At 51.1% G+C, this 14,400-nt stretch overlaps 18 non-coding genes across 18 annotated transcripts; 11 read left to right on the top strand and 7 right to left on the bottom strand.

The window, feature by feature from the left end:
* Positions 1-163: 163 nt before the first annotated feature.
* Positions 164-236, top strand: trnaa-cgc (transfer RNA alanine (anticodon CGC)). The gene has a single exon. It is a non-coding gene; the product is annotated as a tRNA-Ala (tRNA).
* A 207-nt stretch (positions 237-443) lies between these two features.
* On the bottom strand, positions 444-516 carry trnam-cau (transfer RNA methionine (anticodon CAU)). The gene has a single exon. It is a non-coding gene; the product is annotated as a tRNA-Met (tRNA).
* Positions 517-948: 432 nt separating this feature from the next.
* trnaa-agc (transfer RNA alanine (anticodon AGC)) lies at positions 949-1,021 on the top strand. The gene has a single exon. It is a non-coding gene; the product is annotated as a tRNA-Ala (tRNA).
* A 1,666-nt stretch (positions 1,022-2,687) lies between these two features.
* Positions 2,688-2,760, bottom strand: trnam-cau (transfer RNA methionine (anticodon CAU)). The gene has a single exon. It is a non-coding gene; the product is annotated as a tRNA-Met (tRNA).
* Positions 2,761-3,192: 432 nt separating this feature from the next.
* On the top strand, positions 3,193-3,265 carry trnaa-agc (transfer RNA alanine (anticodon AGC)). Its single transcript has one exon. It is a non-coding gene; the product is annotated as a tRNA-Ala (tRNA).
* Positions 3,266-4,655: 1,390 nt separating this feature from the next.
* On the top strand, positions 4,656-4,728 carry trnaa-cgc (transfer RNA alanine (anticodon CGC)). The gene has a single exon. It is a non-coding gene; the product is annotated as a tRNA-Ala (tRNA).
* A 207-nt stretch (positions 4,729-4,935) lies between these two features.
* trnam-cau (transfer RNA methionine (anticodon CAU)) lies at positions 4,936-5,008 on the bottom strand. Its single transcript has one exon. It is a non-coding gene; the product is annotated as a tRNA-Met (tRNA).
* A 432-nt stretch (positions 5,009-5,440) lies between these two features.
* trnaa-agc (transfer RNA alanine (anticodon AGC)) lies at positions 5,441-5,513 on the top strand. Its single transcript has one exon. It is a non-coding gene; the product is annotated as a tRNA-Ala (tRNA).
* A 1,666-nt stretch (positions 5,514-7,179) lies between these two features.
* On the bottom strand, positions 7,180-7,252 carry trnam-cau (transfer RNA methionine (anticodon CAU)). The gene has a single exon. It is a non-coding gene; the product is annotated as a tRNA-Met (tRNA).
* Positions 7,253-7,684: 432 nt separating this feature from the next.
* trnaa-agc (transfer RNA alanine (anticodon AGC)) lies at positions 7,685-7,757 on the top strand. Its single transcript has one exon. It is a non-coding gene; the product is annotated as a tRNA-Ala (tRNA).
* Positions 7,758-9,143: 1,386 nt separating this feature from the next.
* trnaa-cgc (transfer RNA alanine (anticodon CGC)) lies at positions 9,144-9,216 on the top strand. The gene has a single exon. It is a non-coding gene; the product is annotated as a tRNA-Ala (tRNA).
* Positions 9,217-9,423: 207 nt separating this feature from the next.
* trnam-cau (transfer RNA methionine (anticodon CAU)) lies at positions 9,424-9,496 on the bottom strand. The gene has a single exon. It is a non-coding gene; the product is annotated as a tRNA-Met (tRNA).
* Positions 9,497-9,928: 432 nt separating this feature from the next.
* On the top strand, positions 9,929-10,001 carry trnaa-agc (transfer RNA alanine (anticodon AGC)). The gene has a single exon. It is a non-coding gene; the product is annotated as a tRNA-Ala (tRNA).
* Positions 10,002-11,371: 1,370 nt separating this feature from the next.
* trnaa-cgc (transfer RNA alanine (anticodon CGC)) lies at positions 11,372-11,444 on the top strand. Its single transcript has one exon. It is a non-coding gene; the product is annotated as a tRNA-Ala (tRNA).
* A 207-nt stretch (positions 11,445-11,651) lies between these two features.
* Positions 11,652-11,724, bottom strand: trnam-cau (transfer RNA methionine (anticodon CAU)). The gene has a single exon. It is a non-coding gene; the product is annotated as a tRNA-Met (tRNA).
* Positions 11,725-12,156: 432 nt separating this feature from the next.
* Positions 12,157-12,229, top strand: trnaa-agc (transfer RNA alanine (anticodon AGC)). Its single transcript has one exon. It is a non-coding gene; the product is annotated as a tRNA-Ala (tRNA).
* Positions 12,230-13,619: 1,390 nt separating this feature from the next.
* On the top strand, positions 13,620-13,692 carry trnaa-cgc (transfer RNA alanine (anticodon CGC)). Its single transcript has one exon. It is a non-coding gene; the product is annotated as a tRNA-Ala (tRNA).
* A 207-nt stretch (positions 13,693-13,899) lies between these two features.
* trnam-cau (transfer RNA methionine (anticodon CAU)) lies at positions 13,900-13,972 on the bottom strand. The gene has a single exon. It is a non-coding gene; the product is annotated as a tRNA-Met (tRNA).
* Between the last annotated feature and the right edge of the window lie 428 nt (positions 13,973-14,400).

The following is a 14,400-nucleotide window of genomic DNA, read 5'->3' as shown; positions in this document are numbered from 1 at the left end:
CACGAGCTGCGGCTGCTGGCTCACGTTGAGTGAATGGCAAAATGACTGTGTTGAAGCAGCAGGCCGATCCGATGAAGAATTTCTCTGCACTTTCATGAACATCTTGGAGCCAGGGGGTGTGGAGATGTTGGGCAGCAAGAAAGCGGACGCAGCAATCAGCTTGGGGGAATTAGCTCAAGTGGTAGAGCGCTCGCTTCGCATGTGAGAGGCAGTGGGATCGATGCCCACATTCTCCACTTTGATTTTTAACCTTTGGGCCAAAGTTTCATGCCCAGCGGTCCTGTCATGAAGTTCACACATCTTCAGGGTTCCTCCACACGCTGCCGTACGCACAGAATCTGAATGACTTACAGAGCTGTTGCATGCAAGCTGCCTTCATATTTGTCAGCAGGAAAGATGGGAATGAGAGGTGAATGGAAGAAAAGAAGGTGGAAAAAGAGCCCTGCCCTCTCTGAGGATTGAACTCAGGACCTTCAGATTATGAGACTGACGCGCTGCCTACTGCGCTAAGAAGGCACAGGCAGTTGGGCACTGTACACTGCATGACTAGGTTTGCCATCATCAGGCTGCGTCCAGTCACAATGAAAACTGCTCACGTAACATTGAGGCAGATTAGAGAACAATATCGCAGCTTGTGATATGGAGACAGACACGTTATCCATCACAACGTCGGCCCAAGCTGCAGGTCGACGCAGGCGGGCCACAGCACAGCCACAGCTTTGGCATCAAGACATGGATGAAGCGCTCAAGGGCTAAAGGGTGCACTGTCACAATCAGCAAAGATAGTGGCTTTCAATGGATTTCAAAGATGTTGATTAAATGGAAAAACTACCGTGTTGAAGCAGCAGGCCGGATCCGATGAAGAGGTCCTGTGCACTTTCTCGAGCATCTTGGAGACGGAGTGAGGAGATCCTGAGCAGCAAGAAAGCTGACCCCAACTGCAGCTTGGGGGAATTAGCTCAAATGGTAGAGCGCTCGCTTAGCATGCGAGAGGTAGTGGGATCGATGCCCACATTCTCCACTTTGATTTTTACCTTGGGGCCAAAGCTTCTTGGAGACAGGGGCTGAGGCAAGCCTGGACAGCAAGAAAGCTGAGGCCAGAATTGCCATGGGGAATTAGCTCAAATGGTAGAGCGCTCGCTTTGCATGTGAGAGGTAGTGGGATCGATGCCCACATTCTCCACTCAGATTTTATCTTTGGGCCAAAGTTTCAGGCCCACCCGTCATGTCATTCACTTTACACATCTCCAGGCTTTCTCCAAGCGCTGCCGCACGCACGCACGCACCCACCCACGCACGCACAGAGTGTCTGAATGATTTGCACAGCTGCCGCAAGAAGCTGCCGTCATATTTATCAGCAGTAAAGATGGGAATGTGAGGCGAATGGAGGGAAAGAAGGTGTCAAATACACAAGATTGTATCCAGGATGCACAGGTGATGAGACTCACACGCTGCCGACTGCACCAAGAAGGCACACTTGGAACTGCGCTGCACACGGCGTGACTAGATTTGCCATCGAACAGCCTGCATCCAGCCACAAGTAAAGTGTTCAGAAAACACTGAGGAAATTACACAACAATACATCAGCTTGTGATACAGAGTCAGAAACGTCATCCATTACAGCACGGGGGCCCATCGCGCAGGGTGGAGCTGGCGGGTAACTGCATGCCTACACCTTTGCCGTTAAGATGTGGATGAAGCACTCAAGGGCTCAAAGGTGCACGGTCAAAATTCAGCAAAGACTGCGTGCGGATGTCAACGATTCGCATCGATTGCTCAGTCGGTACAACAGAAGACTCGAGGGGTAAATATACCAAAGTCGTCCTTAGGTCACCGCTTGAATGATGTTAACAATTTCTGCGTGCCCATTGAGAAGGAAGTGTGTCGTAAGCAAACGTTTACGGCAAAGCAGCACTCCGAACCTGAGGACGAGTTTATAACTGAACATGTTGCTGCTCAGGCAGAGGAGCCATCTTTGCCTGTGGGAAAACAGCCTCCACACGGCTGCAAAGTTTCTGCAGTTGCGTGTGCGGGCCAGCGGGAGTGGCATTGAGCAGCAACACATCCAACAGCTGAGCCCTCACCTGCAAGCAAAAGTAGATTGCTAACACTGAGACAGGGGTCTCGCCTGCCTCCTCACACTCGTGCTGACTGCTGTTTTCCTCTCGGCTTGCTTTGAATGTGCAGATTCAGCCTCTTCACTGATTATGACGCGTCGACTGCGATTTTCCCTTCTGCTGATGGCACGAGCTGCGGCTGCTGGCTCACGTTGAGTGAATGGCAAAATGACTGTGTTGAAGCAGCAGGCCGATCCGATGAAGAATTTCTCTGCACTTTCATGAACATCTTGGAGCCAGGGGGTGTGGAGATGTTGGGCAGCAAGAAAGCGGAAGCAGCAATCAGCTTGGGGGAATTAGCTCAAGTGGTAGAGCGCTTGCTTCGCATGTGAGAGGCAGTGGGATCGATGCCCACATTCTCCACTTTGATTTTTAACCTTTGGGCCAAAGTTTCATGCCCGGCGGTCCTGTCATGAAGTTCACACATGTTCAGGGTTCCTCCACACGCTGCCGTACGCACAGAATCTGAATGACTTACAGAGCTGTTGCATGCAAGCTGCCTTCATATTTGTCAGCAGGAAAGATGGGAATGAGAGGTGAATGGAAGAAAAGAAGGTGGAAAAAGAGCCCTGCCCTCTCTGAGGATTGAACTCAGGACCTTCAGATTATGAGACTGACGCGCTGCCTACTGCGCTAAGAAGGCACAGGCAGTTGGGCACTGTACACTGCATGACTAGGTTTGCCATCATCAGGCTGCGTCCAGTCACAATGAAAACTGCTCACGTAACATTGAGGCAGATTAGAGAACAATATCGCAGCTTGTGATATGGAGACAGACACGTTATCCATCACAACGTCGGCCCAAGCTGCAGGTCGACGCAGGCGGGCCACAGCACAGCCACAGCTTTGGCATCAAGACATGGATGAAGCGCTCAAGGGCTAAAGGGTGCACTGTCACAATCAGCAAAGATAGTGGCTTTCAATGGATTTCAAAGATGTTGATTAAATGGAAAAACTACCGTGTTGAAGCAGCAGGCCGGATCCGATGAAGAGGTCCTGTGCACTTTCTCGAGCATCTTGGAGACGGAGTGAGGAGATCCTGAGCAGCAAGAAAGCTGACCCCAACTGCAGCTTGGGGGAATTAGCTCAAATGGTAGAGCGCTCGCTTAGCATGCGAGAGGTAGTGGGATCGATGCCCACATTCTCCACTTTGATTTTTACCTTGGGGCCAAAGCTTCTTGGAGACAGGGGCTGAGGCAAGCCTGGACAGCAAGAAAGCTGAGGCCAGAATTGCCATGGGGAATTAGCTCAAATGGTAGAGCGCTCGCTTTGCATGTGAGAGGTAGTGGGATCGATGCCCACATTCTCCACTCAGATTTTATCTTTGGGCCAAAGTTTCAGGCCCACCCGTCATGTCATTCACTTTACACATCTCCAGGCTTTCTCCAAGCGCTGCCGCACGCACGCACGCACGCACCCACGCACGCACGCACAGAGTGTCTGAATGATTTGCACAGCTGCCGCAAGAAGCTGCCGTCATATTTATCAGCAGTAAAGATGGGAATGTGAGGCGAATGGAGGGAAAGAAGGTGTCAAATACACAAGATTGTATCCAGGATGCACAGGTGATGAGACTCACACGCTGCCGACTGCACCAAGAAGGCACACTTGGAACTGCGCTGCACACGGCGTGACTAGATTTGCCATCGAACAGTCTGCATCCAGCCACAAGTAAAGTGTTCAGAAAACACTGAGGAAATTACACAACAATACATCAGCTTGTGATACAGAGTCAGAAACGTCATCCATTACAGCACGGGGGCCCATCGCGCAGGGTGGAGCTGGCGGGTAACTGCATGCCTACACCTTTGCCGTTAAGATGTGGATGAAGCACTCAAGGGCTCAAAGGTGCACGGTCAAAATTCAGCAAAGACTGCGTGCGGATGTCAACGATTCGCATCGATTGCTCAGTCGGTACAACAGAAGACTCGAGGGGTAAATATACCAAAGTCATCCTTAGGTCACCGCTTGAATGATGTTAACAATTTCTGCGTGCCCATTGAGAAGGAAGTGTGTCGTAAGCAAACGTTTACGGCAAAGCAGCACTCCGAACCTGAGGACGAGTTTATAACTGAACATGTTGCTGCTCAGGCAGAGGAGCCATCTTTGCCTGTGGGAAAACAGCCTCCACACGGCTGCAAAGTTTCTGCAGTTGCGTGTGCGGGCCAGCGGGAGTGGCATTGAGCAGCAACGCATCCAACAGCTGAGCCCTCACCTGCAAGCAAAAGTAGATTGCTAACACTGAGACAGGGGTCTCGCCTGCCTCCTCACACTCGTGCTGACTGCTGTTTTCCTCTCGGCTTGCTTTGAATGTGCAAATTCAGCCTCTTCACTGATTATGACGCGTCGACTGCGATTTTCCCTTCTGCTGATGGCACGAGCTGCGGCTGCTGGCTCACGTTGAGTGAATGGCAAAATGACTGTGTTGAAGCAGCAGGCCGATCCGATGAAGAATTTCTCTGCACTTTCATGAACATCTTGGAGCCAGGGGGTGTGGAGATGTTGGGCAGCAAGAAAGCGGACGCAGCAATCAGCTTGGGGGAATTAGCTCAAGTGGTAGAGCGCTCGCTTCGCATGTGAGAGGCAGTGGGATCGATGCCCACATTCTCCACTTTGATTTTTAACCTTTGGGCCAAAGTTTCATGCCCAGCGGTCCTGTCATGAAGTTCACACATCTTCAGGGTTCCTCCACACGCTGCCGTACGCACAGAATCTGAATGACTTACAGAGCTGTTGCATGCAAGCTGCCTTCATATTTGTCAGCAGGAAAGATGGGAATGAGAGGTGAATGGAAGAAAAGAAGGTGGAAAAAGAGCCCTGCCCTCTCTGAGGATTGAACTCAGGACCTTCAGATTATGAGACTGACGCGCTGCCTACTGCGCTAAGAAGGCACAGGCAGTTGGGCACTGTACACTGCATGACTAGGTTTGCCATCATCAGGCTGCGTCCAGTCACAATGAAAACTGCTCACGTAACATTGAGGCAGATTAGAGAACAATATCGCAGCTTGTGATATGGAGACAGACACGTTATCCATCACAACGTCGGCCCAAGCTGCAGGTCGACGCAGGCGGGCCACAGCACAGCCACAGCTTTGGCATCAAGACATGGATGAAGCGCTCAAGGGCTAAAGGGTGCACTGTCACAATCAGCAAAGATAGTGGCTTTCAATGGATTTCAAAGATGTTGATTAAATGGAAAAACTACCGTGTTGAAGCAGCAGGCCGGATCCGATGAAGAGGTCCTGTGCACTTTCTCGAGCATCTTGGAGACGGAGTGAGGAGATCCTGAGCAGCAAGAAAGCTGACCCCAACTGCAGCTTGGGGGAATTAGCTCAAATGGTAGAGCGCTCGCTTAGCATGCGAGAGGTAGTGGGATCGATGCCCACATTCTCCACTTTGATTTTTACCTTGGGGCCAAAGCTTCTTGGAGACAGGGGCTGAGGCAAGCCTGGACAGCAAGAAAGCTGAGGCCAGAATTGCCATGGGGAATTAGCTCAAATGGTAGAGCGCTCGCTTTGCATGTGAGAGGTAGTGGGATCGATGCCCACATTCTCCACTCAGATTTTATCTTTGGGCCAAAGTTTCAGGCCCACCCGTCATGTCATTCACTTTACACATCTCCAGGCTTTCTCCAAGCGCTGCCGCACGCACGCACGCACCCACCCACGCACGCACAGAGTGTCTGAATGATTTGCACAGCTGCCGCAAGAAGCTGCCGTCATATTTATCAGCAGTAAAGATGGGAATGTGAGGCGAATGGAGGGAAAGAAGGTGTCAAATACACAAGATTGTATCCAGGATGCACAGGTGATGAGACTCACACGCTGCCGACTGCACCAAGAAGGCACACTTGGAACTGCGCTGCACACGGCGTGACTAGATTTGCCATCGAACAGCCTGCATCCAGCCACAAGTAAAGTGTTCAGAAAACACTGAGGAAATTACACAACAATACATCAGCTTGTGATACAGAGTCAGAAACGTCATCCATTACAGCACGGGGGCCCATCGCGCAGGGTGGAGCTGGCGGGTAACTGCATGCCTACACCTTTGCCGTTAAGATGTGGATGAAGCACTCAAGGGCTCAAAGGTGCACGGTCAAAATTCAGCAAAGACTGCGTGCGGATGTCAACGATTCGCATCGATTGCTCAGTCGGTACAACAGAAGACTCGAGGGGTAAATATACCAAAGTCGTCCTTAGGTCACCGCTTGAATGATGTTAACAATTTCTGCGTGCCCATTGAGAAGGAAGTGTGTCGTAAGCAAACGTTTACGGCAAAGCAGCACTCCGAACCTGAGGACGAGTTTATAACTGAACATGTTGCTGCTCAGGCAGAGGAGCCATCTTTGCCTGTGGGAAAACAGCCTCCACACGGCTGCAAAGTTTCTGCAGTTGCGTGTGCGGGCCAGCGGGAGTGGCATTGAGCAGCAACACATCCAACAGCTGAGCCCTCACCTGCAAGCAAAAGTAGATTGCTAACACTGAGACAGGGGTCTCGCCTGCCTCCTCACACTCGTGCTGACTGCTGTTTTCCTCTCGGCTTGCTTTGAATGTGCAGATTCAGCCTCTTCACTGATTATGACGCGTCGACTGCGATTTTCCCTTCTGCTGATGGCACGAGCTGCGGCTGCTGGCTCACGTTGAGTGAATGGCAAAATGACTGTGTTGAAGCAGCAGGCCGATCCGATGAAGAATTTCTCTGCACTTTCATGAACATCTTGGAGCCAGGGGGTGTGGAGATGTTGGGCAGCAAGAAAGCGGAAGCAGCAATCAGCTTGGGGGAATTAGCTCAAGTGGTAGAGCGCTTGCTTCGCATGTGAGAGGCAGTGGGATCGATGCCCACATTCTCCACTTTGATTTTTAACCTTTGGGCCAAAGTTTCATGCCCGGCGGTCCTGTCATGAAGTTCACACATGTTCAGGGTTCCTCCACACGCTGCCGTACGCACAGAATCTGAATGACTTACAGAGCTGTTGCATGCAAGCTGCCTTCATATTTGTCAGCAGGAAAGATGGGAATGAGAGGTGAATGGAAGAAAAGAAGGTGGAAAAAGAGCCCTGCCCTCTCTGAGGATTGAACTCAGGACCTTCAGATTATGAGACTGACGCGCTGCCTACTGCGCTAAGAAGGCACAGGCAGTTGGGCACTGTACACTGCATGACTAGGTTTGCCATCATCAGGCTGCGTCCAGTCACAATGAAAACTGCTCACGTAACATTGAGGCAGATTAGAGAACAATATCGCAGCTTGTGATATGGAGACAGACACGTTATCCATCACAACGTCGGCCCAAGCTGCAGGTCGACGCAGGCGGGCCACAGCACAGCCACAGCTTTGGCATCAAGACATGGATGAAGCGCTCAAGGGCTAAAGGGTGCACTGTCACAATCAGCAAAGATAGTGGCTTTCAATGGATTTCAAAGATGTTGATTAAATGGAAAAACTACCGTGTTGAAGCAGCAGGCCGGATCCGATGAAGAGGTCCTGTGCACTTTCTCGAGCATCTTGGAGACGGAGTGAGGAGATCCTGAGCAGCAAGAAAGCTGACCCCAACTGCAGCTTGGGGGAATTAGCTCAAATGGTAGAGCGCTCGCTTAGCATGCGAGAGGTAGTGGGATCGATGCCCACATTCTCCACTTTGATTTTTACCTTGGGGCCAAAGCTTCTTGGAGACAGGGGCTGAGGCAAGCCTGGACAGCAAGAAAGCTGAGGCCAGAATTGCCATGGGGAATTAGCTCAAATGGTAGAGCGCTCGCTTTGCATGTGAGAGGTAGTGGGATCGATGCCCACATTCTCCACTCAGATTTTATCTTTGGGCCAAAGTTTCAGGCCCACCCGTCATGTCATTCACTTTACACATCTCCAGGCTTTCTCCAAGCGCTGCCGCACGCACGCACGCACCCACGCACGCACGCACAGAGTGTCTGAATGATTTGCACAGCTGCCGCAAGAAGCTGCCGTCATATTTATCAGCAGTAAAGATGGGAATGTGAGGCGAATGGAGGGAAAGAAGGTGTCAAATACACAAGATTGTATCCAGGATGCACAGGTGATGAGACTCACACGCTGCCGACTGCACCAAGAAGGCACACTTGGAACTGCGCTGCACACGGCGTGACTAGATTTGCCATCGAACAGTCTGCATCCAGCCACAAGTAAAGTGTTCAGAAAACACTGAGGAAATTACACAACAATACATCAGCTTGTGATACAGAGTCAGAAACGTCATCCATTACAGCACGGGGGCCCATCGCGCAGGGTGGAGCTGGCGGGTAACTGCATGCCTACACCTTTGCCGTTAAGATGTGGATGAAGCACTCAAGGGCTCAAAGGTGCACGGTCAAAATTCAGCAAAGACTGCGTGCGGATGTCAACGATTCGCATCGATTGCTCAGTCGGTACAACAGAAGACTCGAGGGGTAAATATACCAAAGTCGTCCTTAGGTCACCGCTTGAATGATGTTAACAATTTCTGCGTGCCCATTGAGAAGGAAGTGTGTCGTAAGCAAACGTTTACGGCAAAGCAGCACTCCGAACCTGAGGACGAGTTTATAACTGAACATGTTGCTGCTCAGGCAGAGGAGCCATCTTTGCCTGTGGGAAAACAGCCTCCACACGGCTGCAAAGTTTCTGCAGTTGCGTGTGCGGGCCAGCGGGAGTGGCATTGAGCAGCAACACATCCAACAGCTGAGCCCTCACCTGCAAGCAAAAGTAGATTGCTAACACTGAGACAGGGGTCTCGCCTGCCTCCTCACACTCGTGCTGACTGCTGTTTTCCTCTCGGCTTGCTTTGAATGTGCAAATTCAGCCTCTTCACTGATTATGACGCGTCGACTGCGATTTTCCCTTCTGCTGATGGCACGAGCTGCGGCTGCTGGCTCACGTTGAGTGAATGGCAAAATGACTGTGTTGAAGCAGCAGGCCGATCCGATGAAGAATTTCTCTGCACTTTCATGAACATCTTGGAGCCAGGGGGTGTGGAGATGTTGGGCAGCAAGAAAGCGGACGCAGCAATCAGCTTGGGGGAATTAGCTCAAGTGGTAGAGCGCTCGCTTCGCATGTGAGAGGCAGTGGGATCGATGCCCACATTCTCCACTTTGATTTTTAACCTTTGGGCCAAAGTTTCATGCCCAGCGGTCCTGTCATGAAGTTCACACATCTTCAGGGTTCCTCCACACGCTGCCGTACGCACAGAATCTGAATGACTTACAGAGCTGTTGCATGCAAGCTGCCTTCATATTTGTCAGCAGGAAAGATGGGAATGAGAGGTGAATGGAAGAAAAGAAGGTGGAAAAAGAGCCCTGCCCTCTCTGAGGATTGAACTCAGGACCTTCAGATTATGAGACTGACGCGCTGCCTACTGCGCTAAGAAGGCACAGGCAGTTGGGCACTGTACACTGCATGACTAGGTTTGCCATCATCAGGCTGCGTCCAGTCACAATGAAAACTGCTCACGTAACATTGAGGCAGATTAGAGAACAATATCGCAGCTTGTGATATGGAGACAGACACGTTATCCATCACAACGTCGGCCCAAGCTGCAGGTCGACGCAGGCGGGCCACAGCACAGCCACAGCTTTGGCATCAAGACATGGATGAAGCGCTCAAGGGCTAAAGGGTGCACTGTCACAATCAGCAAAGATAGTGGCTTTCAATGGATTTCAAAGATGTTGATTAAATGGAAAAACTACCGTGTTGAAGCAGCAGGCCGGATCCGATGAAGAGGTCCTGTGCACTTTCTCGAGCATCTTGGAGACGGAGTGAGGAGATCCTGAGCAGCAAGAAAGCTGACCCCAACTGCAGCTTGGGGGAATTAGCTCAAATGGTAGAGCGCTCGCTTAGCATGCGAGAGGTAGTGGGATCGATGCCCACATTCTCCACTTTGATTTTTACCTTGGGGCCAAAGCTTCTTGGAGACAGGGGCTGAGGCAAGCCTGGACAGCAAGAAAGCTGAGGCCAGAATTGCCATGGGGAATTAGCTCAAATGGTAGAGCGCTCGCTTTGCATGTGAGAGGTAGTGGGATCGATGCCCACATTCTCCACTCAGATTTTATCTTTGGGCCAAAGTTTCAGGCCCACCCGTCATGTCATTCACTTTACACATCTCCAGGCTTTCTCCAAGCGCTGCCGCACGCACGCACGCACAGAGTGTCTGAATGATTTGCACAGCTGCCGCAAGAAGCTGCCGTCATATTTATCAGCAGTAAAGATGGGAATGTGAGGCGAATGGAGGGAAAGAAGGTGTCAAATACACAAGATTGTATCCAGGATGCACAGGTGATGAGACTCACACGCTGCCGACTGCACCAAGAAGGCACACTTGGAACTGCGCTGCACACGGCGTGACTAGATTTGCCATCGAACAGCCTGCATCCAGCCACAAGTAAAGTGTTCAGAAAACACTGAGGAAATTACACAACAATACATCAGCTTGTGATACAGAGTCAGAAACGTCATCCATTACAGCACGGGGGCCCATCGCGCAGGGTGGAGCTGGCGGGTAACTGCATGCCTACACCTTTGCCGTTAAGATGTGGATGAAGCACTCAAGGGCTCAAAGGTGCACGGTCAAAATTCAGCAAAGACTGCGTGCGGATGTCAACGATTCGCATCGATTGCTCAGTCGGTACAACAGAAGACTCGAGGGGTAAATATACCAAAGTCGTCCTTAGGTCACCGCTTGAATGATGTTAACAATTTCTGCGTGCCCATTGAGAAGGAAGTGTGTCGTAAGCAAACGTTTACGGCAAAGCAGCACTCCGAACCTGAGGACGAGTTTATAACTGAACATGTTGCTGCTCAGGCAGAGGAGCCATCTTTGCCTGTGGGAAAACAGCCTCCACACGGCTGCAAAGTTTCTGCAGTTGCGTGTGCGGGCCAGCGGGAGTGGCATTGAGCAGCAACGCATCCAACAGCTGAGCCCTCACCTGCAAGCAAAAGTAGATTGCTAACACTGAGACAGGGGTCTCGCCTGCCTCCTCACACTCGTGCTGACTGCTGTTTTCCTCTCGGCTTGCTTTGAATGTGCAAATTCAGCCTCTTCACTGATTATGACGCGTCGACTGCGATTTTCCCTTCTGCTGATGGCACGAGCTGCGGCTGCTGGCTCACGTTGAGTGAATGGCAAAATGACTGTGTTGAAGCAGCAGGCCGATCCGATGAAGAATTTCTCTGCACTTTCATGAACATCTTGGAGCCAGGGGGTGTGGAGATGTTGGGCAGCAAGAAAGCGGACGCAGCAATCAGCTTGGGGGAATTAGCTCAAGTGGTAGAGCGCTCGCTTCGCATGTGAGAGGCAGTGGGATCGATGCCCACATTCTCCACTTTGATTTTTAACCTTTGGGCCAAAGTTTCATGCCCAGCGGTCCTGTCATGAAGTTCACACATCTTCAGGGTTCCTCCACACGCTGCCGTACGCACAGAATCTGAATGACTTACAGAGCTGTTGCATGCAAGCTGCCTTCATATTTGTCAGCAGGAAAGATGGGAATGAGAGGTGAATGGAAGAAAAGAAGGTGGAAAAAGAGCCCTGCCCTCTCTGAGGATTGAACTCAGGACCTTCAGATTATGAGACTGACGCGCTGCCTACTGCGCTAAGAAGGCACAGGCAGTTGGGCACTGTACACTGCATGACTAGGTTTGCCATCATCAGGCTGCGTCCAGTCACAATGAAAACTGCTCACGTAACATTGAGGCAGATTAGAGAACAATATCGCAGCTTGTGATATGGAGACAGACACGTTATCCATCACAACGTCGGCCCAAGCTGCAGGTCGACGCAGGCGGGCCACAGCACAGCCACAGCTTTGGCATCAAGACATGGATGAAGCGCTCAAGGGCTAAAGGGTGCACTGTCACAATCAGCAAAGATAGTGGCTTTCAATGGATTTCAAAGATGTTGATTAAATGGAAAAACTACCGTGTTGAAGCAGCAGGCCGGATCCGATGAAGAGGTCCTGTGCACTTTCTCGAGCATCTTGGAGACGGAGTGAGGAGATCCTGAGCAGCAAGAAAGCTGACCCCAACTGCAGCTTGGGGGAATTAGCTCAAATGGTAGAGCGCTCGCTTAGCATGCGAGAGGTAGTGGGATCGATGCCCACATTCTCCACTTTGATTTTTACCTTGGGGCCAAAGCTTCTTGGAGACAGGGGCTGAGGCAAGCCTGGACAGCAAGAAAGCTGAGGCCAGAATTGCCATGGGGAATTAGCTCAAATGGTAGAGCGCTCGCTTTGCATGTGAGAGGTAGTGGGATCGATGCCCACATTCTCCACTCAGATTTTATCTTTGGGCCAAAGTTTCAGGCCCACCCGTCATGTCATTCACTTTACACATCTCCAGGCTTTCTCCAAGCGCTGCCGCACGCACGCACGCACGCACCCACGCACGCACGCACAGAGTGTCTGAATGATTTGCACAGCTGCCGCAAGAAGCTGCCGTCATATTTATCAGCAGTAAAGATGGGAATGTGAGGCGAATGGAGGGAAAGAAGGTGTCAAATACACAAGATTGTATCCAGGATGCACAGGTGATGAGACTCACACGCTGCCGACTGCACCAAGAAGGCACACTTGGAACTGCGCTGCACACGGCGTGACTAGATTTGCCATCGAACAGTCTGCATCCAGCCACAAGTAAAGTGTTCAGAAAACACTGAGGAAATTACACAACAATACATCAGCTTGTGATACAGAGTCAGAAACGTCATCCATTACAGCACGGGGGCCCATCGCGCAGGGTGGAGCTGGCGGGTAACTGCATGCCTACACCTTTGCCGTTAAGATGTGGATGAAGCACTCAAGGGCTCAAAGGTGCACGGTCAAAATTCAGCAAAGACTGCGTGCGGATGTCAACGATTCGCATCGATTGCTCAGTCGGTACAACAGAAGACTCGAGGGGTAAATATACCAAAGTCGTCCTTAGGTCACCGCTTGAATGATGTTAACAATTTCTGCGTGCCCATTGAGAAGGAAGTGTGTCGTAAGCAAACGTTTACGGCAAAGCAGCACTCCGAACCTGAGGACGAGTTTATAACTGAACATGTTGCTGCTCAGGCAGAGGAGCCATCTTTGCCTGTGGGAAAACAGCCTCCACACGGCTGCAAAGTTTCTGCAGTTGCGTGTGCGGGCCAGCGGGAGTGGCATTGAGCAGCAACGCATCCAACAGCTGAGCCCTCACCTGCAAGCAAAAGTAGATTGCTAACACTGAGACAGGGGTCTCGCCTGCCTCCTCACACTCGTGCTGACTGCTGTTTTCCTCTCGGCTTGCTTTGAATGTGCAAATTCAGCCTCTTCACTGATTATGACGCGTCGACTGCGATTTTCCCTTCTGCTGATGGCACGAGCTGCGGCTGCTGGCTCACGTTGAGTGAATGGCAAAATGACTGTGTTGAAGCAGCAGGCCGATCCGATGAAGAATTTCTCTGCACTTTCATGAACATCTTGGAGCCAGGGGGTGTGGAGATGTTGGGCAGCAAGAAAGCGGACGCAGCAATCAGCTTGGGGGAATTAGCTCAAGTGGTAGAGCGCTCGCTTCGCATGTGAGAGGCAGTGGGATCGATGCCCACATTCTCCACTTTGATTTTTAACCTTTGGGCCAAAGTTTCATGCCCAGCGGTCCTGTCATGAAGTTCACACATGTTCAGGGTTCCTCCACACGCTGCCGTACGCACAGAATCTGAATGACTTACAGAGCTGTTGCATGCAAGCTGCCTTCATATTTGTCAGCAGGAAAGATGGGAATGAGAGGTGAATGGAAGAAAAGAAGGTGGAAAAAGAGCCCTGCCCTCTCTGAGGATTGAACTCAGGACCTTCAGATTATGAGACTGACGCGCTGCCTACTGCGCTAAGAAGGCACAGGCAGTTGGGCACTGTACACTGCATGACTAGGTTTGCCATCATCAGGCTGCGTCCAGTCACAATGAAAACTGCTCACGTAACATTGAGGCAGATTAGAGAACAATATCGCAGCTTGTGATATGGAGACAGACACGTTATCCATCACAACGTCGGCCCAAGCTGCAGGTCGACGCAGGCGGGCCACAGCACAGCCACAGCTTTGGCATCAAGACATGGATGAAGCGCTCAAGGGCTAAAGGGTGCACTGTCACAATCAGCAAAGATAGTGGCTTTCAATGGATTTCAAAGATGTTGATTAAATGGAAAAACTACCGTGTTGAAGCAGCAGGCCGGATCCGATGAAGAGGTCCTGTGCACTTTCTCGAGCATCTTGGAGACGGAGTGAGGAGATCCTGAGCAGCAAGAAAGCTGACCCCAACTGCAG

Source organism: Mustelus asterias, chromosome 7 (assembly GCF_964213995.1).
Source record: "Mustelus asterias chromosome 7, sMusAst1.hap1.1, whole genome shotgun sequence".
NCBI classification, from domain to species: domain Eukaryota; kingdom Metazoa; phylum Chordata; class Chondrichthyes; order Carcharhiniformes; family Triakidae; genus Mustelus; species Mustelus asterias.
This window is presented reverse-complemented; position numbering and strand designations above follow the sequence as displayed.